The sequence below is a fragment of the Schistocerca americana genome, chromosome 2 (genome assembly GCF_021461395.2).
Source record: "Schistocerca americana isolate TAMUIC-IGC-003095 chromosome 2, iqSchAmer2.1, whole genome shotgun sequence".
Classification (NCBI taxonomy): domain Eukaryota; kingdom Metazoa; phylum Arthropoda; class Insecta; order Orthoptera; family Acrididae; genus Schistocerca; species Schistocerca americana.
Window position 1 is genome coordinate 1,004,656,940 of NC_060120.1, and position 23,369 is coordinate 1,004,680,308.

A 23,369-nucleotide genomic window follows, 5' to 3' on the forward strand; every position below is an offset into this window, starting at 1 on the left:
TTATTTCGGTGATTACAAAATATAGAGTGGAATGTATGCACTGGGTAGCCGAGGCAGCTAGTTCATGGTGATTCGGTCAAGCAAGTAAATGAATTTACTGAACATGGTGCAAATTACTACAGGACGCCTGTGTGTCAGAATTCTCATCCAGTGTGGCGTAACGGCGTTACGATAGAAAAATGAGAGAAGAGGATTTCGTGGTCTGTTGGACGGATGGTAGGTTGTTATACCTATGGTCTGGGTTGGATTCCCACTTCTGTCAATGATTTTAGATAGGGAGAGACAGAGTCCATTCTCTCCTGGCTACACCAAGTGAAGAAGGTGTAATGGCAGTGTGGTCTGAAAATTCACATTAAAGATGAGTTTCCTTCTCTACCAAGTAGACGGTAGGTTGAACCACAATAAAGTCTGGAGTGGCGACATGTAGAAACTCTATCACCAGTAACATTTCTTATACTAGTTATTTATTTCAAGTGACGAAACAAACGCTATGTATGGTCACAGGACACTTATTCCATCTTTTATCTGAGCTTCTGTGTGTCGATAAGATTGGTTCTGAACTGGGAATGCAACTCAGACCGCCCTTAACGCGGAATTTGATCCTTTCGTGACAATACAGCTCGGCTACAATTTGTTGTTTGTTCAAAACTGCAGATTCCTCAACATCTCCACATATTACGCGTGAATGGGATCGAATCCTGGCCCGGCACTAAAGATTTAATTATGTATTATCAAGCTCTAGCATGAGAACACCTATCTGCTGGTGGATAAGAATTTCGATTTTTAATGTATTTTCATTCGTTGTCAACACTAACGATATCTGACGTTTTTAACTCCCAGTGAGACACAGAACTTTTTGCGAGATGACTGTAAGTTCAAGATGTTATTCTGAGCAGCTGGCGGAGAAAAATTCGGTAGCTGACGTCTCTTTGTGTGTAGTCAACAACGATATATGTGGGCTCTATTCCCAGTGAGCGCTGAACTCTTCGTCATATTATTTCTAGTTCAAACATGCTCACATATCACTGCTGGTGCAACAAACCCATATTTAACGTTCGTTTTCTCTAGAATACAACAGCGATAGGTGCCGGGTAGGTGTCCTGGGAAGGAAAAAATTAATGTTTCGTCTCGTCATTTCAGTTAAAACATCTAGCTACTGTCGCGAAAATCCGATATGTCGCATTTGACTGTGCTTCTATAGCAATCCGATTAGGTTCTGGGTTCGAATGCTTTACCTCACGGCATTTCAAGTAAATTACTTGTGAAGAAGCAATATTTAACATCTCTCGTAGTTCGTTAACAGGGACAATAGATGATGGGTAGGAATTCGCGTCTGTTAAACATGTTTGCGTTATGCAATTTAAAGTTGATATTTGCTAACTGACAGTGTCTAAAATCGAGGTATATCACTCTCTGTATGCTTAATCAGGAATGACTGTTAGTTTCCGTCAGTAACGAAATCTTTGCTTAGTCTGCATGAGCTGGGTTTGAATCCATATGCGGAACAAGACGGTTCGTCGTGTCATTTGAAGTTCATACATATTCTCAACTAGCTGCTCGTGAATAACTTAAATTTTTAATGTCATTTTGTGTTAAATAATAAGTAGGGTATGTTACTTTGAAGAGGAAATCATGAATACGACGAACTTACTACGTACATTACCAATCTGACGTAATAATGAGAGTGGTAACATTTCAGGTATGTCATTTATTGTAATAAATGTGAACTTACAAGCCTTAAGCACAGTCTTCTCTGTGATAAGGTGTTCCCAAATATTTGCAGTACCGTGGTATTACTTTACATCTTGAGTTATTGCGGTACAGAGCAGTGTTTTCTAGTGGTGACTTGTTGGAACCATTTTCAAAAGTCAAACGACTGTACCAAGGAGCGATTAGAGGACCTGCTAGACAGCTTTTTTTGAATAGGACAATGTTCCTGTCCAATAAGTTTTAGATTAGTTACAATAAGCTTACGCTGCAAGAGAACTCGCTTGTATTTTTCAATATGTGGTCTGTTGTCGGTTTGAAGGCCTTACATTGCATCGGCAACTTAGTGCAACTCCACCGAGGGCTGTCTGGAGTAGGGTGGAGATAGCAATGTGAAAGTTGCGAGCTGTCGAAGACGATCTTCCTATTCCTAATGCGATTAGGACATCGTATACTCTTGACGACGTTTAGCACCTGTGCGGTCAGTCAACCAATTTCAGAATTCATGTTGAGTAATCCTGCTAAATTCCCATAATATTGTCTTTTTATATTGATGAGTAATATGGATAGTCGACACGTTCATGTGCCGTCTACAACGCAAATTTAATGTTACTATCCTAGGAACTAACCTGCAATACGTTTTGTATTTCATAATCGGAACTATCTGCATTAACCGTCATCAGAGCAATGTCAGGGAACAGAATGCAGCAGTGCCTTGGTACCTACTTGGGGACCTGCTTGAGTCGTGTTCTAAGGAAAGGGTAGTTGCTGGTTCACATTATATTACACTAGCGGGAAGTACCGACTTTTCCTTTTCTCTGCAAACATCCCGAACTAAATTCAGTAACTAAATGCTAAGAATAAATTTGCATTGTGCCAACTCAGAGATTAATAGATACGGATATAGATATAGATATTTATATTTAAAGCCATTCTCGTTCTGCGTTGGAATAAACATTATTCATTATTTGATTGTTCTTGTTACGATTGTTATTGTCGTTCTCTCACTCGCAAGAGTTTTCACATTCCTATTTGGTATCGATGCACATGAAGAGTGGCTATGAAAGAAGGGAATACTGAATGTTACGTCACGCAGAATACACTCATTTACTTCTGCTCCTCGTGATCAACGCTACAGGAGAAGTGAGATACATAAAGTTGACAGTGTGAGGACAGACATGCTGGCACAACTCTGCAACTACACAGTGTTACCAGATAAAATGGTGCTGCGGAATCGAAAGTGTAGTACGGAGTTTCCACAGTAGCAGACAGCTGCTAATTTCGGACCATGACCGTGGATTACACTTCGGTCAGTGCTTGTTAGAGTGTTGCAACTGTAAATGGAAGGCTTTGTTTGACAGTCTTGTGCTGATGCTGTCTGAATAAATTATGCCATTGGATAAAAAGCGGTTTAGTTTTGAGACCTAACCCACAAGAGAAGAAGGGACAGTGGTCTGCTTCAGGAATTCCAAGCAATAAAACACAAAAAGCAACCCAGGAAGGGTTCGAACAGCTACTTTCATGCAGAGACATGCACTTGGAATCTGTTCATCGTTACGGGGTCAAACAAGAGGGTAACATTACTGAAACAATGATCAGGCTACTTAGTATATAAGAGAGCATACAGATTTCAAGGAGGAAACGTATGAAGACGCAGACTTCCTCGTTATCAATATGTGCGGCATATCTTTCGTGTTAACGAAAGTAATATCCCGCTTTAACTCTTCTTACGTCTCAAATGAAATGAATATCATGAGGAATCGAATATTTGTTGATTGCGTCTCTCCTTGCTTCCATCCGTACCAACATATTTCTTCATTCTCGTGGTAATCATGATATTCTTTTTGTATGCTGCAAAAGATTGCACGTGGACAAATTCGACATCGAGGTGCAAAGCGTTTGGTATCTTACATTATATTCAATTCGAATAAGCTTCAGATGTATTTTTACTTCGTTTATATTTTTAGATGATTATGAACGTTACAGAAAATTATCTCACATGCTAAAAGTTGAATGAGAAACATTGAATGACCCGTTTTGCTTTCCCTACGTTGAAATGATATAATGTCGGCCTCAACAGCCTTCTTCCACGCCGGATGCTGAAACTTGTATTATTTTGGATTAATGATAATTGAATGTCTCAAATGTAGACATAGCCCACAAGGCGACGTCAGAAACCATCAGGGGAGAACGCCGCATAAAAACCAAACGTGCGCGCGCGTCTCCACTCTGAAGGACCGTATCGGAGAATCACGGCAAGCATTTCGCTGAAGAGCTGCCTCGTAAGAGAACCGAGAAATGGCAGCGTCGTAGCAAGTATTTGTTAGCACTCTGATAGTGCATTTACTTCCGGGTGTAGGCCGGCGTTACCTCGCTAAAATCACTTGACATTCGTTTTCCACATCGAAGACTCGTACGATAGAATCCGCTGTAAGATGAGACAGAAAGTATAATTAATTTCTGGACTCCAAGAACGGCGTTCTTCACATAAGTAACACCTGTTTGTGTGTTTTAAGGTTGCGTTTTGAGGCTCAGGCAACATCGCAGTGACTGTAGTTCGTCTGTGGTCGCCAGTGTGTCGTTAGCTCATAGGTTATTCGTCATATTGTGGCTTTTCTAACGCGGGACATTCTGAATCGGAATACTCCCCTTTCATTATTAGTTCCGGGGCGTGACTATTTTCCTCGGACAAAGACCAATGCTGTGAATTGGATTCGCGGACATGCCATTCACTACCTAGTTGGACAAACTGTAGACTCTGTACTCGATTATTGGACATACCTCAACGACCGTCATTATGTCGTTGTCCGCCACCCAAAATACAGACAATTTTTCTCGAACTTCCTTGGGAGTGTTTTCCACGACCCGCCTCGCAGCTGGAATGTGTTAAGCCAAGAGTGAAGAAGGTTTCCAGTTTGAACCAATGAACATTTCTGAACTACTGAACGGAACACACCAATTTTTAGAAGACGTGACTCAACATATTACCAGCGGGGCGCAGAAGGCGTCTGATCAATTACACAACAAAAATAAACAAAACAACAATCAAAATAAAAATAAAATTCAGAAAAAGGAAGATTTTGTTTTGTTTGTAATGATAGCCCTAACCTCGAATTCCCATATTTCTCCTCGTATATAGGCATCTCTTGGGGTAGGTTTAGTCCGGAGCCAATGCCTGAAGTGGACCAGATTTTTTTTTTTTGTTATAGGATGAAAAGTGGAGGTGGCACTTAGTTTCTTTTTTTATTGCCATTTTCCTAAGGGGCTTTAAAATAAGAGAGAAGAAAGGGGTAACCGTCAAAAAAAGGAAAAGAAAAAAAGCAAAATTAAAAAAAAGAGGTTCCCTTGTGCGTTGCGGTCGTCGTACTGTATGACATATCAGTTCCAATCTCGGTGGAAGCCGCTGACTACAACCTTGTATTTTCCATTTTAATTAATGGAGTTGCAAACGGCTAGTAAAAATTCTTTATACGAAATCTGAAGAATGCCTTTAAACATCAATCTTCGTCCGATTCGACTTAGTAAATTAATATCATGGATGTCTGCTTTGCAAATGCCAAGGTGCTTCACTGCAAAATAGATCCTGAAAAGATTCAAAGCGACTGTCAACGATATAAATTTGAGTTTTGTTCGTCATATAGCCGGCCCCGGTGGTCTAGCTGTTCTAGGCGCGCAGTCCGGAACCGCGCGACTGCTACGGTCGCAGGTTCGAATCCTGCCTCGGGCATGGATGTGTGTGATGTCCTTAGGTTAGTTAGGTTTAAGTAGTTCTAAGTTCTAGGGGACTGATGACCACAGATGTTAAGTCCCATAGTGCTCAGAGCCATTTGAACCATTTTTTTTTTTTTGTTCTTCATATAGGTCTAACATGTCAGAAGGTTGTTTATGAAGTGCACATGTTGATTAATACAGTTCCCCTCTTCTAAATTTTTGCAATAGCATTTAACTGTAGACGTTTTCTAACACCGGCGTTAGCAATTGCTTTCCGTTCTCTGAAACCTCCAAAACGACAAATTTTTCTGGTCTAAATCTGATGACCTTAACTATCACTTCCAATCAACATTAAATACTTCATGGAACTCCAAATGTGCAGTGTTCCTGCACTGCTACAGAGCATGCATTGCAAGGTATTCACACAGTTTATCGCATAGAGTTGCCATAAGGAATGAAACAAGAACTGTAATACACTTTACACCACAGACGCTCACCCCGGCTTGACGAAAACATCCGAACATTGACCAAAAGTTGCACAAATAATTGAGTTTGAAAGGAAAAGAAAGGAGGTAGGAAGCATTTATAAATTCATCGAATGTAGCGAGGTGGTTTAATTTCGTCCCAGTCTATAAAATTAATTTCGGGCCATACTCAGCTCTTGCCGATTAATGTAATATAATACCCGCCTACTAATCAGGGCGTCTGTCTCCGTTGCTTTTGAGCGTGAATGGAAATCGTAGAAATTTTCTGTGGAGCAACATTTAATAATAAAGCGTTTTAAATCATCAAAACCGATGAGCGGGAGCAGGCGCTTTCGATAAAGAACGGGGGAGCGCAGCGCCGCTGCTGTCGCCACGGCCGCTGCCGGTAGCCAGCGAATGGATCCCGGAGCTTTGCCGCATACGGCGTCCAGAGGAGGACAGTCTGCAGGAAATCTGCCGCAAAATCGTTACTGGATAAAATTTTGATATCGGTGTGTCAGAAAGCGAAATAGATTGAATCTGCGCTACCATTACATTCACTTCTTCAGCATTCAGACAGAAGAGGCTGCAAAAATATTTTATTCCAGCTGCTCTCGATCCACTTACGTTACGAACAGAAACAACGCACGCTACCGCTAGACCACAGGCGTAATCAGCCTAGTGTTGCTCTATCATGGGACAAGTTTTCCTCCAGGAAGTGCTGCAGTCTACAGTGTTGCCAGATTGTGCAGATAACCGGACTTAGAGAATTAGCGAGTTGGCCAGTTTTATTGTCCCATGTCGCGATCGGCGCGGACTTAGCCTCTGAAGCGGCCGGCCGCCGGTCGAGTTTTATGTCAAAGAGTGTACATTTAGAGAACCTGTGGTCGAGGAACATTCTGCGACCACTTTGCTTACGCCAACACGTACCACGCGCAGGGATCATGAGTATAGAGAGGTAGAGGGAATAGAAAGGCATGTAATCAGTCATTTTCTGTCGCTGAATAAGGGACTGGAATACTACAGAGAATCTCTAAATGGAAGGAAGTACCATGTCCCGTACGCTCTACAGCGTGTTATGGCGTGTATATGCCTATGTATGTATGTAGCCAGCCTCCATTTCTGTAGCGAAAGACACAAATGATAGGATGAACGACAGAATTTAAGTATTACAGACGACTTAATGGTTGCCAGCTTGTGCGATGTCGATCGGTGGTGTAGTAGCCACGGCAGGAGGTCCCAAAAGACATTTTCTTGTGGTAGTCATAGACTTCGACGAGCGTACATTTCTCATGGTTGTGCGGAAATACTGAGTAGTGAGGGATACATGCATAATACCATCGTGCTATGCATTAGGTTGCCTTCCTAATATCGTAATGACAGATATGTATTTTGCAACATGTCTCACGCTTCTTGCGTCACCCAGGGCGTGCATTTCTTGGCCAATGCGACCACAGAATCCGTCCGTCGTTGAACGCGTGTCGTACATGACGGGGCGGTATCTGTTCTCCTCTTCGTTATTGACTTCTTTGATCGTGCAGTGCAATAACTAACGTGTAACACTATCTTCGAAAATGACATCGGTGTGATCGTCTCTATGAGCGATTGTAGGATTATAGTCCGTATATGCCACCGAAATCGTTACTATGAACAACCTATGGCTGTGATGTATGAACTTTTATCTTTATATTAAACCTCTTTTGAGCGGAAGGAGCTGCCATCAGCTTACTGACTGGTTTCAAGTGGCTCACCACGATTTCCTCACCTGTGCCAACTCTTCACCTCTTATGTAGTTGTCTCCTGCATGTGGTTTGTTGCGGAATGACAGTGTAACACTGCATTCAAAATAGCCACCACGTCTCTCCCACATAGTACAAAGAATAGGCTGAAATGTGCTGGACTATAGGTTTATTTGTTTCACTTGGAAAATTTTCAGTTGGATAGACCCAAAAGCCACTTCTAGAAATCAAAACGCAACGAGGTTCAAGAGTGATTCCTTCGCTTTCCAACAATGTAGGTCAAAACCTTGGACAACGTTAAGCTGTATTTCCAGTGCGGTTATTACAAAGCAAGGCGTGTATACAAATCCTTTGTAACCTAGGAGATGTTCTACAACTGTTCTTCTGAACAGTTACGCTTTTCTCTTTCTTGGAGAGTAGATATCTTTTATATGTAACGAACGTTACCTATTCCTCAGATCGGAGAGGATCAAAGTCACCGATATGCTCTTACACTGAGGTGACAAAAGTCAAGGGATACCTCCTAATATCTTGTCGAACCTCCTTTTGCCCGGCATAATGCACCAACTGGACGAAGTCGTTGGAACTCCCCTCTATAGCCGTCCACAACCGCCAAGGTGTGGCCGGTGCAGCATTTTGTTCACGAACTGACCTCTAGATTATGTCCCATAAATGGTCGATGGGTGACAAAATCATTCGAATGTTCTTCAAACTAATGGGGATCAATTTTGGAGCGGTGACATGGCGCACTGTCATCCGTTAAAATTCCATCGTTGTTTGGGAACATGAAGTCCAGGAATGGCTGCAAATGGTCCCCAGGTAGCCGAATATAGCCATTTACAGTCAATGATCGGTTCAGTTGGACCTGAGGACCCAGTACATTCCATGTAAACACAGCTCACACCATTATGGAGCCACCACCAGCTTGCACAGTTTCTTGTTGACAACTTGGGTGCATGGTTTCGTGGGGTCTGCTCCATGCTCGAACGCTACCATCAACTCTTACCTTCTACATCCACATCTACATGGATACTCTGCAAGTCACACTTTGAGCTTGGCAGAGCGTCAACGAACCACCTTCACAATAATTGACTATTTTTCCAATTTTGAACAGCGCGCGAGAAAAACGAACACCTGTATCTCCCTGCGAGTTCGCATTTCCCTTATTTTGTTACGACGATCATTTCGTAGGTGAATGTCAACAGAATACTTTCACATTCGGAGGAGAAAGATGGTAACTGATATTTCGTGAGAAGATTTTGCAGCAAAAAAAAAAAAAAACGCCTTTGTTTTAATGATATCCACCGCAAATCCTGTATCACGTCAGTGATTCTCTCTCCTTTGTAATACAAAACGTGCTGCTCCTCTTTGAACTTTCTCCATGTACTCCGTCAATCCTATCTGGTAAGGACCCCATACCGCGCAGCAGTATTCTAAAAGAGGACGGACAAACGTAGTGTAGGAAGTCTCTTTAGCAAACCTGTTAAATTTTCTAAATGTCCTGCCAATAAAACGCAGTCCTAGGTTAGCCTTCCCCGCAACATTTTCTATGTGTTCCTTCCAATTTAAGTTGTTCGTAACTGTAATTCCTAGATATGTAGTTGAATTTATTAGATTTGACTGATTTATAGTGTAACGATTTCTTTTAGCGCTCATGTGGATGACATCATACTTTTCGTTAGTCAGGGTCAATTTTCCAGTTTTCGCGCCACACAGATATGCTTCCTAATCGTTTTGCAGTTCGTTTTGATCTTCCGATGATCTTAACAGTCGATAAAGCACAGCGTCATCAGCAAACAATCTAAGGCAGCTGCTCATATTGTCTCCTAAATCGTTTATACCAGGTGTACAGGTATGAAACGAGCGTTAAGATACAAATGTGTTACGATAGGGAACATTTGTTGAGAACGAGCCTTAATTTTTTTTTGGTTGGTATGACATCTGTCAAAGATATTTAGTATACATCAAGTCATGGAACAAACAACATGATATGTTTTCGTCGTGTTAACAATGTCGAATTTTGTTCCAGAAAGTGATGATTTGCGGAAAGCATTAATGTTTTGTTTTCATTTGAAAAAAAGTGCTGCAGAGTCGCATCCAATGCTTGTCGAGGCATATGGTTATCATGCTCTATCAGAAGCAACATGCAAAAGATGGTTTCAACGGTTCAGAAATAATTATTTTGATGTAAGAAATGAAAAACGTGGGAGACCACCAAAAAAGTTCGAAGACGGTGAATAGAAAGCAATATTGGATGAAGATGATATTTTGAGTCAGAAGCAAATGGCAGCAATGCTGAATGTTGCACAACAAACAATTTCTGACCGTTTGAAAGCTATGGGAAAGATCCAAAAGTGTGGAAAATGGGTGCCACATGAATTGAATGAAAGACAGATGGAGAACCGAAAAACCATTTGTCAAATTTTGATTCAAAGACATGAAAGAAAATCAATTTTACGTCGAATTGTTACTGGCGATGAAAAATTGGTTTATTTTAAGAATCATAAACGGGAAAAATCATGGGTTAATCCGGGACAACCATCAGCATCGACTGCAAAATCAGATCGATTCGGCAAGAAGACAATGCTCTGTGTTTGGTGGGATCAGAAATGCGTGGTGTATCATGAGCTTCTAAAACCCGGTCAAACTGTGAATACTAATCGCTACAGACAACAAATGATCAATTTGAACTATGCATTGATCGAAAAAAGACCAGAATGGGGCAGAAGACATGGCAAAGTACTTTTTTTACACGACAATGCACCCGCTCACAAAGCAAAACTGGTTCAGGATACAATCAAAACACTTGTCTGGGAGCTGCTACCCCACCCGCCGTATTCACCGGACCTGGCCCCTTCTGACTACCATTTGTTTTCATCAATGGGACACGCATTGGCTGAGGAACACTTCGATTCCTACGAAGAAGTCGAAAATTGGGTGTCTGATTGGTTTGCTTCAAACGACGAACATTTCTATTGGCGTAGTGTCCACAAATTGTCAGAAAGGTGGTCAAATGTATAGAAAGCAATGGTCAGTACTTTGAATAAAATGTTTTTACTTTTCAATTCAAAATTAGTGTTTCATTTTCGCAAAAAAACGCTCATTTCATAGCGGTACACCTGGTATAATGAGGAACAGCAGATGGCCTATAACACTACCATGGGGAACACCAGAAATCACTTCTGTTTTAATCCAAGACTTTCCGTCAATTACTATGAGCTGTGACCTCTCTGACAGGAAATCACAAATCCAGTCACATAACTGAGACGATATTCCATAAGCACGCAATTTCACTACAAGCTGCTTGTGTGGTACAATGTCAAAAGCCTTCTGGAAATCTATAAAAACGGAATCAATTTGAAATCCGCTGTCAATAGCACTCAACACTTCGCGTGAGTAAAAAGCTAGTTGCGTTTCACAAGAACGGTATTTTCTAAATCCGTGTTCACTGTGTGTGAATAGACCGTATTCCTCTAGGTACTTCATAATGCTCGTACACAATATGTGTTCCAAAATCCTGCTGCATGTCGACGTTAATGATATGGGCCTGTAATTTAGTGGATTACTCCTACTAGCTTTCTTGGATATTGGTTCGACCTGTCTTTGGGTACGGATCTCTCGCCAAGCGAACGGTTGTATATGATTGTTAAGTATGGAGATATAGTACCAGCATACTCTGAAAGTAACCTAATTGGTATACACTCTGGACCAGAAGACCTGCATTTGTTAACTGATTTAAGTTGCTTCGCTACTCCGAGGATATCTACATCTACATCTACATTTATACTCCGCAAGCCACCCAACGGTGTGTGGCGGAGGGCACTTTACGTGCCACTGTCATTACCTCCCTTTCCTGTTCCAGTCGCGTATGGTTCGCGGGAAGAACGACTGTCTGAAAGCCTCCGTGCGCGCTCTAATCTCTCTAATTTTACATTCGTGATCTCCTCGGGAGGTATAAGTAGGGGGAAGCAATATATTCGATACCTCATCCAGAAACGCACCCTCTCGAAACCTGGCGAGCAAGCTACACCGCGATGCAGAGCGCCTCTCTTGCAGAGTCTGCCACTTGAGTTTATTAAACATCTCCGTAGCGCTATCACGGTTACCAAATAACCCTGTGACGAAACGCGCCGCTCTTCTTTGGATCTTCTCTATCTCCTCCGTCAACCCGATCTGGTACGGATCCCACACTGATGAGCAATACTCAAGTATAGGTCGAACGAGTGTTTTGTAAGCCACCTCCTTTGTTGATGGACTACATTTTCTAAGCACTCTCCCAATGAATCTCAACCTGGTACCCGCCTTACCAACAATTAATTGTATATGATCATTCCACTTCAAATCGTTCCGCACGCATACTCCCAGATATTTTACAGAAGTAACTGTTACCAGTGTTTGTTCCGCTATCATATAATCATGCAATAAAAGATCCTTCTTTCTATGTATTCGCAATACATTACATTTGTCTATGTTAAGGGACAGTTGCCACTCCCTGCACCAAGTGCCTATCCGCTGCAGATCTTCCTGCATTTCGCTACAATTTTCTAATGCTGCAACTTCTCTGTATACTACAGCATCACCCGCGAAAAGTCGCATGGAACTTCCGACACTATCTACTAGGTCATTTATATATATTGTGAAAAGCAATGGTCCCATAACACTCCCCTGTGGCACGCCAGAGGTTACTTTAACGTCTGTAGACGTCTCCCCATTGATAACAACATGCTGTGTTCTGTTTGCTAAAAACTCTTCAATCCAGCCACACAGCTGGTCTGATATTCCGTAGGCGCTTACTTTGTTTATCAGGCGACAGTGCGGAACTGTATCGAACGCCTTCCGGAAGTCAAGAAAAATAGCATCTACCTGGGAGCCTGTATCTAATATTTTCTGGGTCTCATGAACAAATAAAGCGAGTTGGGTCTCACACGATCGCTGTTTCCGGAATCCATGTTGATTCCTACATAGTAGATTCTGGGTTTCCAAAAACGACATGATACTCGAGCAAAAAACATGTTCTAAAATTCTACAACAGATCGACGTCAGAGATATAGGTCTATAGTTTTGCGCATCTGCTCGACGACCCTTCTTGAAGACTGGGACTACCTGTGCTCTTTTCCAATCATTTGGAACCCTCCGTTCCTCTAGAGACTTGCGGTACACGGCTGTTAGAAGGGGGGCAAGTTCTTTCGCGACTCTGTATAGAATCGAATTGGTATCCCGTCAGGTCCAGTGGACTTTCTTCTGTTGAGTGATTCCAGTTGCTTTTCTATTCCTTGGACACTTATTTCGATGTCAGCCATTTTTTCGTTTGTGCGAGGATTTAGAGAAGGAACTGCAGTGCGGTCTTCCTCTGTGAAACAGCTTTGGAAAAAGGTGTTTAGTATATCAGCTTTACGCGTGTCATCCTCTGTTTCAATGCCATCATCATCCCGGAGTGTCTGGATATGCTGTTTCAAGCCACTTACTGATTTAACGCAAGACCAGAACTTCCTAGGATTTTCTGTCAAGTTGGTAGATAGAATTTTACTTTCGAATTCACTGAACGCTTCATGCATAGCCCTCCTTACGCTAACTTTGACATCGTTTAGCTTCTGTTTGTCTGAGAGGTTTTGGCTGCGTTTAAACTTGGAGTGAAGCTGTCTTTGCTTTCGCAGTAGTTTCCTAACTTTGTTGTTGTACCACGGTGGGTTTTTCCCGTCCCTCACAGTTTTACTCGGCACGTACCTGTCTAAAACGCATTTTACGATTGCCTTGAACTTTTTCCATAAACACTCAACATTGTCAGTGTCGGAGAAGAAATTTTCGTTTTGATCTGTTAGGTAGTCTGAAATCTGCCTTCTATTACTCTTGCTAAACAGATAAACCTTCCTTCCTTTTTTTATGTTCCTATTAACTTCCATATTCAACGTTACTCATGTTAGCAGCTGTTCTTGATCCGAATTCTGGAATATTTACTCCGTCTTCTTTGGTGAAGGAATTTCAGAAGGCTGTGTTTAGTAACTCTGCTTTGGCAGTACTGTCCTCGACAGTATTTCCGTTGTTATCTCGCAATGATTCTCTCTTGCCGCTAGCATACTTCACACACGACAAATCTCTTTGGATTTTCTACCACGTTTTGTGACAAAATTTCATTGTGGACACTGTTGTAAGCTTCTCGCATTGAAGTCCGCGCTAAATTTCAACCTTCTGTGAAAGATCGCCAATCTTGAAGATTTTGCGTCCATTTAAATTTAGCAAGTTTTTTTCATTGTTTCTGCAACAGTGTTCTGACCCGTTTTGCGTACCAAGGAGGATCAGCTCCGTTGTCGCGCCTCATCTAACGAGGCCGCGGTTTTCTAGTAGTCTACGGTCGAATCGATATGATCGAGAGCCCAGGAAAGGCACTGCAGGCGATGTCGTGTGTGTTAGCAAAGGCCCTCGCGTCGGTCGTTTGCGGCCATAGCTCACTAACGCCATATTTCATCGCACTGTCCTAACCTATACGTTCGTCGTACGTCCGATAATAATTTCTGCGGTTATTTCACGCAGAGCTGCTTGCCTGTTAGCACTGAAAACTTTATGTAAACGCCGTTGCTGCCGTTCGTTAAGCTAAGGCTGTCGGCCACTGCGTTGTTCTTGGTGATGTCTGAAATTTGCTATTCTCAGCACACGATTGACACTGTGGACCTTGGAATATTCAATCGCCTAATAATTTCGGAAGTGGAATGTCCCATTGCCTACCTAAAACTACCATTCCGCATTCAAATTTCCATCTTGAGGCCATTATCACATGGGAAACTTTTTCACATGACTCACCTCACTACAAATGACAGCTCCGCTTTTTTTTTTTCTTTATTGATTTTCAATTCCCCCCGAAGGGGGCGGGCTGGCAGCAGCTTAGTACGCCGCTCTACAGCCTACAGACTTTTTTAAAAACGGAAGAAGAAAAGAAACAAGAAAAACAGGCGATAAAACGGTTACATAAAGTGTAAAATGGCGGAAAAATGTGGAAAGTTAAAACAGAAAGCAAAGGGGTTGGCAATATTAATGAAAGACACAGAAATCAGACAAGTAACATAGTAGACACACAATTAAAAAACATGGCGACAGTCTGGTTTCTGTTCGCAAGAGATAAAAAATTACACCGAGCGACAGTATGATGGCCGTTCGCAACACTTCCCAAAAGACACAACACGGAACACTCACTGTAAAACACTCACTGTAAAACACTGCACGAAAATGGCGGCACAAAGATAACACTCCTGAGCCAAAGACAGATGGGGGGGAGGGACCTAGAGGAGGGGGAAAAACAAGGAGGAAGAAGAGGAAAAAACGAAAGGGGGGGAACCAAGGAGGGAGAGGACTCATAAGGGGGGGAGAGGGGCAGGGCAGATGCGAGAGGGAATGAGAAGAGGCAGAGGAGGGAAATGCAAAAGCACTTGGAGGAGAGAAGGGGGCAGAGAGAGGGGAGGTGGGGATAAAAGAGGATGGAAGGGGGGGAGATGGAGCCTGGGAAAAGGACAGAGGAAAGGAGGGGGAGTGAGGATCAGAGTTGATAGGAGGGATAAATGGAGGGAGAGAGGGCATCATCTGGGAGGGGGAGTTGATGGAAGCCACCTTGGAAAAGGAGATGAAGGGTGTAGAGATGGAGGGTAGGGGGGACACAACAGTGAAGACGTGACAGGGGGCGAGGATGGGAGAGGAGAGGAGCAACAGGGGGTGAGGGGGATCAAGGTGGCGGGAGGTGTAGAGGATGCAGATATGTTCGAGGAATAGGAGCAGACTGGGGAAAGGAATGAGGTCATAGAGAATCCACGTGGGAGACAGGAGGTGTATACAGAAGGCGAGGCGGAGTGCATGGCGCTCAAGGATCTGGTGGGACTTATAGAATTTGGGGGGGGGGCAGATATCCAGGCGGGACTGGCATAACAGAGGATGGGACAGATTAAGGATTTGTAGGTGTCGAGGATGGTAGAGGGGTGCAACCCCCATGTCCGGCCAGAGAGGCGTTTGAGGAGTCGGAGGCGGTTGTGGGCTTTGGATTGGATGGAGCGGAGATGAGGGATCCAGGTGAGGTGACGGTCAATGGTGAGGCCAAGGTAGGTGAGGGAGGGGATGAGGCGGACAGGATGGGCGCAGACAGTAAGGGAGAAATCCAGGAGCCGGAAGGGACAGCTCCTCCAATTGAATACCCTTTTATACCTTGTGTACGCGATACTACCGCCATCTGTATACGCGCATATCGCTGTCCCGTGACTTGTCATCTCACTGCCCTCAGATTTAATGGTAAGATGGCCCACTGGATAGCCCGTCAAAAACTCAACTCAGATCAAGCGTGAAAACAGGAATGAGGTGTACTGAACTGTGAAAAAAGGCAAAACAGAAACAGTGAACGGGCCAAGGACACGACATGCAATATAGAGCCGCTTTGAACAGGAACGGCGTCCTTGTTAAGTGGTTAAGTGTTGGACTGCGGAAGGGGCGAGCTGTGTTCAAACCGCCTTAGTTCCAGTTTTTTTTCGCTGTTCTCTGAGTCTGTGCCGTGTTGCAACGTCCGTTTGCAACAGCGATGTGTAAGGAAGAGACCTATAATAACTGGCCGGTGTGGCCGAGCGATTCTAGGCGGACTGTCATCTTGTGTTGTGTGTATAACATCGAAGCAATTTGTGCAGTGGCAATCAGTGACAAAATATAATGTGCAATAGTGTAATGTCAATCAACAGCTCCGCCATTACAGCAGTGATGCAAGTGAAGCAGCAAGATGACGAAATTGCTGTGATATGCATAGTCAACAACAGAGAAGAAAACCAGCAGAAGACATCACTGATTTCGATTTCCAGATATACACTGCCCCCTCCTTCCCCCCAAATGCCACACCAGTAGCTACAGTAAAAAACAATGGACAAAGTGTTCTAGATTAATCTAGTTTAAGACCGTTTATTTTTAAGTAACATTTCTCTATGTATGTATAAATGCTTGAAGATGAACAGAACATGATCTAAACGCGTTGTATTATGTTAGATTAAGCATAAAATAAAAAGTGACTGGTAGCAGAAACTTGAAATAAATAATTATTCCACACAGTCACGGTTCACAAACATAGCCATTACGGCTGAAAATAATTGTGATGGTGGTTCGATGAACCCTCTGCCAGGCACTTAAATGTGATACGCAGAGTATCCATGTAGATATAAATGAATGTCTATAGAAGAACGTTAGCACATTCTTCCTGAAGAACCGAAAGCAGTGAAGGTAGTGATGTTGGAGCCAAGGTTTGAAGTGAAGTCGACTTTCTCACTCATCCCAAAGGTGTTCCAATGGGTTTAGGTCGGTTCTCTGAGCAGGCCAGGAATGTTACTGTCTACAAACTATTACTTCACACATGCTGCTGTATAATAGAGTGCACTGACACGCTATCATCGTCTGGTTAACTGTTCCGCTGCTGTACGCAGTATACGACGATTTAAAATTGTGTTCATAACCTTCCACATTCAGCGTTTTCTTAAGCGCAATAAGGAGACTATGCACTAATCTCGAGAAACACCTCCATATCGTACCAACACCTGCTCAGTGCTTGACTGTTGGTATTACACTTGACGGCAGGTAACGTTCTTCAGGGATTCGGAAACCCAAACTCTACCATCGAACTGCCACAAGGCACAGCGCGATTCATCATACCAAATCAATCATTTACAGTCATGCACTGTCAGTGTCGTAGCTACACACTTTGGAGCTCACGAGTGATTCCTTCCACCGATGCCATACGATTTTCTTACAACCACCCTCCGCAATACCCGACAGTTGCCATCTTTCAGTGTACGAGGTCTGTGATTGATGCTACGTGTCTTCATCTCACAAATCACGTCACCGACAGTCGACTCAGGCTGTTTTACAAGGGTTGAAATGTCTCTGTGGACTTATTAGATGAGATCCAATGACGAGTGCACGTTTGAGGTCATTGCCGACCGTTCAGCTGTTTACTGCCTCTCACCTGACAACTCGGTACTCCCGATCTCCTTTTATATCGCCGGGTCCGCTTCTCGTGACATCTGGTCATCAATTCAGCTCTGTCCGGACGCTCTTGATCAGATAGCGTTTGCTTGGCGCATTCGAAGTCGCGTTCTGTATTAGAAGTACCACTGATCACAAGGGTCAAGAGGCTCACCAACAGTCACCACATTCCAGCCTTAAACAGCACATGTCTTTAAGTAGTTGGGATTTTTAATTTAAGCGTCGAACTAAATTTACGCGTGGTTATCAACAGTCATTTCGTGTTAGTAAGTAACAATGACATCTAAAAATACGATACTGTAAGGAAAATTGGAGTATTAAAGACTAAAGGCCACCTTGTCCACCAGGGTAATAAATTGTTTGGCAGACGGTTTGAACCCTCTGCCAGGCACTTAAATGTGATACGCAGAGTATCCATGTAGGTATAGATGAATGTATATAGAAGAACGTCAGCACATTCTTCCTGAAGAACCGAAACCAGAGAAGGTTGGAGCCTCGGGTAGTCGCGCCGGCCCTGGATCGAATGCCCCTGGCAGAGTAATGACGAGGGCCGGTATGCCGGCCAGCCTCGATGTGGTTTTTAGGCGGTTTTCCACATCCTGCTAGGTGAATACCGGGCTGGTCCCCATGTTCCGCCTCAGTTACACGACTCGCAGACATTTGAAAAACGTTCGCACTATCCCATGGCTTACACTCGATGCAGACAGCCGGGGTACACTTCTTCTGTCCCGGGGGGTTTGGGGTGGCGGCAGGAAGGGCATCCAGCCACCCTCTGCAACTAACGTTGCCAAATCAATAGTAACAATCCCGACCCCGCATTGCAGCGGGAATAAGACCTCAAAGACAAAGAAGAAGTGTGTAGCAGAGTGTCGTGTAGGGGATGCGTGCTGCGATGGGAAGTAGACAGAATTTACAGTGAAACGATTTTTGATGTTATGAATGTTAAAAGCGACTGAAATACTTATTCACTTTCCATGTCCGGGAGGAGGAGGAGGAGGATATTAGTGTTTAACGTCCCGTCGACAACGAGGTCATTAGAGATGGAGCGCAAGCTCGGGTGAGGGAAGGATAGGGAAGGAAATCGGCCGTGCCCTTTCAAAGGAACCATCCCGGCATTTGCCTGAAGCGATTTAGGGAAATCACGGAAAACCTAAATCAGGATGGCCGGAGACGGGATTGAACCGTCGTCCTCCCGAATGCGAGTCCAGTGTGCTAACCACTGCGCCACCTCGCTCGGTGTGCGGGAGGAAGACATCGCACTTTTCCTCTACGCAATTCCGCAACTTTTGTGCACTTTACGGTGACAGTTAAAAAGTCTTTCTGACAAGGGAAACTCCCCACCTCACCCCCCTCAGTTTTAGTGATGAGATGGCTCAGTGGACAGCCCCTCAAAAACTGGGCACAGATGAAGCATGAAAATAGGAGGAAGGTATAACTAACTGTGGAAAAAGAAGCAAAATAGAATCAGTGAGCGGTCCAAGCTAAAGACGTGCAACATCGAGCGAGTTGCGAGAATCTCGGCGTCGTCGTTGTGTGAACAACGGTGTCGGACTGGAAGGCGGGAGATCCGCGTTCAAATCTCCCCCGTACCCCTTTTTTTTGCACAATTATGAATTTTCCATTCGGTCATTATCGTGTCCTCCTTCTATAGTCTTGGCAGTTGTCATTCTATACATTGGTAATGGAATACGAGTCATGTGGTAAGTATGGGTTACCGTCACAAGTAAATGTGATGAATAGTGACAGCATGCCAGGTGCCGCATAGACGTCTCACAGGCTTGAAAACAACAAACGAACGGGTGTGAACTATGTTAGAAGAAAGGAATCCTAGAGCCAAAATTTCCAAAATGGAGCGCAAGAGTCATAACATGTGGAACTTGTGTAGAACAAACAGGAGGTACGTACGTCTGGAAGACCTCACTGTTGTAAAGGACGTTACACCACGACACAGACACAAATTTAAATGCAGCGAACAGACACGCCAATGACTGGTCGGACACTTCATAATTTAGTGACATATGTGGGATATGGAGGAGATTTGAACACGGGTGTCTCCCTTCGCAGTCCAACACCGTGACCACACGGCCACGATACCATGACTGTTTAAATTCGCACGATATTGTACACCTTACACTTGGGCGGTTCGCTGTTTCGATTTTGCTCCTTTCCCCACAGTTCAGTACACCTTCTGCCCGTTTTTATGCGTGATCTCTGTTCAGTTTTTGAGGGACTGTCCAATGGGCTATCTTATCACTAAATCTGAGGATCGTGCGATGCGAGTTTCCCTTGTGAGCACAGGATTCGTTCAAGTTTTGACATACTAGTAGGTGATTAGGTATCTGGACTGCTCCCCAGCTGCATTTGATCTTCTCTTCAACTCCACATATGACCAAATTTTTTCTGTATCTTGAGAGACTTCTGTTCTCAATCTATTAAGTATTCTCCAAGCAGCGTGGGGTAATTTTCCCCTTGAAAGTGAAGCCTTGTTGCTTAAGAGCACTTTCTTGCCACTGGGAAAAAAAGTCGTAACATCTGGCTTGAGTCTCATAGTAGCTTTCGCAGAAAAAAAAGCTTCTCCTAGACTTAAGGCGAAATGCTGCAAGTGTTTTGGGTTTTCAGTCTGCTTCTTCCGTTCTGTTTCTCCCGTCACTATGCTGCTTATGGGTGGGGGTGCAGTGCTGGCCAACAGGTAGCTCTTGGGTCTGTGGTTGGTGTGAGGCACCCCATAACTAAGCGGACTGATTCGTTTAATGCCTCGTCCGCATGCCTGGTGTGGTGATCCGACCCTTCCCAAACTGGTGCTCCGCACTCTTCCACAGAGCAACAGTTCCAACACAGATGACGGGGTTTTCTCCCCACGGAGAACTTGTCAGCTTGTCCGAGATGATCTTCCTGCTGCAGAGATTTCCTTTCAAACTCATATAGTGTGTTCTAAACCTTAGGATGATATGCAGGGTAATACCCAGAAATAAATTCCGACACATGGTAAAACGTGGAAGTGCGACACGAAGAAAGTATAAATTAAAGGATTCAGGGGGAAGTAACGGAATAAGAAGGTACGGACGAATATGCATCGGATGCAGGTTGCTCAAGTGTTTAACAGTAATAAGAGAAATGGTATTTGTCCTAAACAGTGTCTAATTTAAGATTATGTACATTTCATGGATATATTCCAGAATGACATTAACAAGAGCATAGATAGTTTTGGAAAGACAATGTGAGTGGAGAACTAAAACATAATTAGGCTGAAATCGTTATCTAATAAAAAGTGACTTTAATTACAGATGTTTTTGGTTTGATTCTTAAATGAACCCAGGTATTTATGTTGTCCATCAAATTCCAATAAACATGCTGCAAACTATATCAGAAGACGGAAAAAGGGTCCTTTGATTGGTACTACGCTTACGTTACAGCTATGAACCTGCCATTATTTACCTGTATGTTACTTGTCAGCTCAGAACAAAATCTTTTCCAATGGCCTTGATTAGATTTACAACCGTTAAATAAATATTTTAAATGGAGCGACGTGGGGAGACGTCTTACAAGGCTCAACCTTTGACTCAAAGAGGAGTGAAACAGGCAGAGTAAAACTTCTGACAATATGCCAACTAAACGAAAAAGTCTCACAAACAACAGTAGTGTTTCAAATGTAGATAAGGTTATTATACCTAGATATCTCTCTTTACATCAGAGATACATTCTTGAATGGTGGCAGCTATTTACTTCTTTCAAGAAATTCGTGGCACTTAGCTGGATTAGGACAATTTATTAATTTGCTATAGGTTTTGATCGCTGACCATCACTAGCACGAAAAATTGGCCACTGCAAGACACATGTCAATCATACTGAACCATAAAATCGTATTAAGTGTCAGTTTCATACATCGACAGCCTTCCTCATGTACACAGAACAGCATTGTAAATGGCCATCATGTCACAAAAATATATGGGTAAATTGTTCCAATAACTATCGCACGTTAATGTTTATTGTGAATACAATCTATGAAATCCGTAAATAACTAACTAACTTACCAACAACAGCACCGGATGCTGGCGCTGTGTTTTCTGCCCCTGTGACACCTATCGAACAGCAACGACGTTGCACCTTTATCTCACTGTGCCAGAATGAAGAGGTGACAGCTGATCTCCGGAGGTACTGACAGGAGCCTTCGCCGGAGGATATGAACAGGAAACGGGAAACAGCAGAAGCGCGTTGTTTACAGGAAGAGGTCACATTACGGAAATCCTCAGGTGCTTGAGAGCTTGATAAAGTTTCTGCTTCGTAATGTGGAAACGCTTACAAAGATATTTTCAAGGCTTTTGGGCGTGTTTGGGTCATAAATCTTCAGTGTTTCCTACAGCGCTACAACACCCATAATTCCATCGGTTCCATCAGTGTTTGCCCTTTAACGAGATGATAAAATGTAAATCATTCTATAGAGAAAATAACAGTTGTTGATCACGATCGACTACTGTTCTTTTCTCCATTGTCTATACTCAATGGTCGGTGCGCAGAACGGGATCTTATGGATTCCAATATAATTAATTGAAATATGTGTCACAAAGCTTTCGAAGTTCGGAATATCTGTAGAGGTGTTCTTATCGAATCTAAGGGCTAGGAAGAGTAATCGGAATGTAGGGTTCTTGACAATTGCTGTCGTCTCCGATCACTCTAGCATATCCATTTTGTTGCCTTTTTTCTGATCACCCTCTTGACATATATCTTGACTGAATAAAATTATGTGAGTTGTTGTGTCTGACACTGTGCCAAATAGAGTTTCCACTCTATGAATTTTCATGATTAGAACAAGTTTTCTAATTTGTGCGCGATACTGAGCTCTCAGACGTTTCTGTATCATTGTTCTATACAAATAGATCTTCAGAAGTGTTTAATTTTCAAGTTGTACTGTTGTGTAACTTGCGTGGGTTGGAGCTCTTATTTTACTGAGTCCTGTGCTAACCTCTTCATCACAGAGTAGCACTTGCAACCTACGTCCTCAATTATTTGCTGGATGTACCCCAGTCTCTGCCTTCTCTATACTTTTTACCTTCTACAGCTCCATCTAATACCATGGAAGTTGTTCCATGATGTCTTAACATGTGTCCTATAATCCTGTGCCTTCTTGTTGTCAGTGTTTATCATATATTCTTTTCCTCGCCGACTCTGCTGAGAACCTTCACCTTCTTATCAGTCCACCTAATTTTCAATATTCTTCCGTAGCTCTACATCTCAAATGCTTCGATTCTCTTCTGTTTTGGTTTTCATCCAGTCCATGTCTCGCTGCCATACAATTTTGTGCTCAAATGCACATTCACAAAAATGTCTTCCTCAAATTATGGACTATGTCTGATACTAGCAGACTTCTCGTGGCCAGGAACGCCCTTTTGTCAGTGCTAGTCATCTTTTTACGCCCTCTTTGCTCCTTCTCCAATTCTGATGTTAAGTTTATTACTATTCTCACTTCTGCTACTTCTCATTACTTCCGTTTATCTTCGATTCGCTCTAGTCCATATTCCGTGCTCTCTGTAATGTTCACTCCATTCACCATATCCTGTAAATATTCTTCATTTTCAGTGATAATAGCAACGTTTTCAGCGAATCTTATCATTGCTATCCTTTCATTTGAATTTTAGTTCTACTCTAGAGCATTCATTTTATTTTCGTCATTGCTACTTCGACGTGTAGACTGAACAGTAGTGGCGAAAGGCTATATCCCTGTCTTACACCCTTTTTTCATTCGAGTACTTATCTCTCGGTC

At 43.0% G+C, this 23,369-nt stretch overlaps 1 protein-coding gene across 1 annotated transcript in view; it reads right to left on the minus strand.

Moving 5' to 3' along the window:
- LOC124595340 overlaps positions 1-21,746 on the minus strand; it is a 68,887-nt gene extending 47,141 nt beyond the window's left edge. The window contains exon 1 of the mRNA XM_047134053.1: positions 21,643-21,746. The gene's annotated coding sequence lies outside the window, so the exon portion shown is untranslated. The remainder of the gene's footprint in view (positions 1-21,642) is intronic.
- Between the last annotated feature and the right edge of the window lie 1,623 nt (positions 21,747-23,369).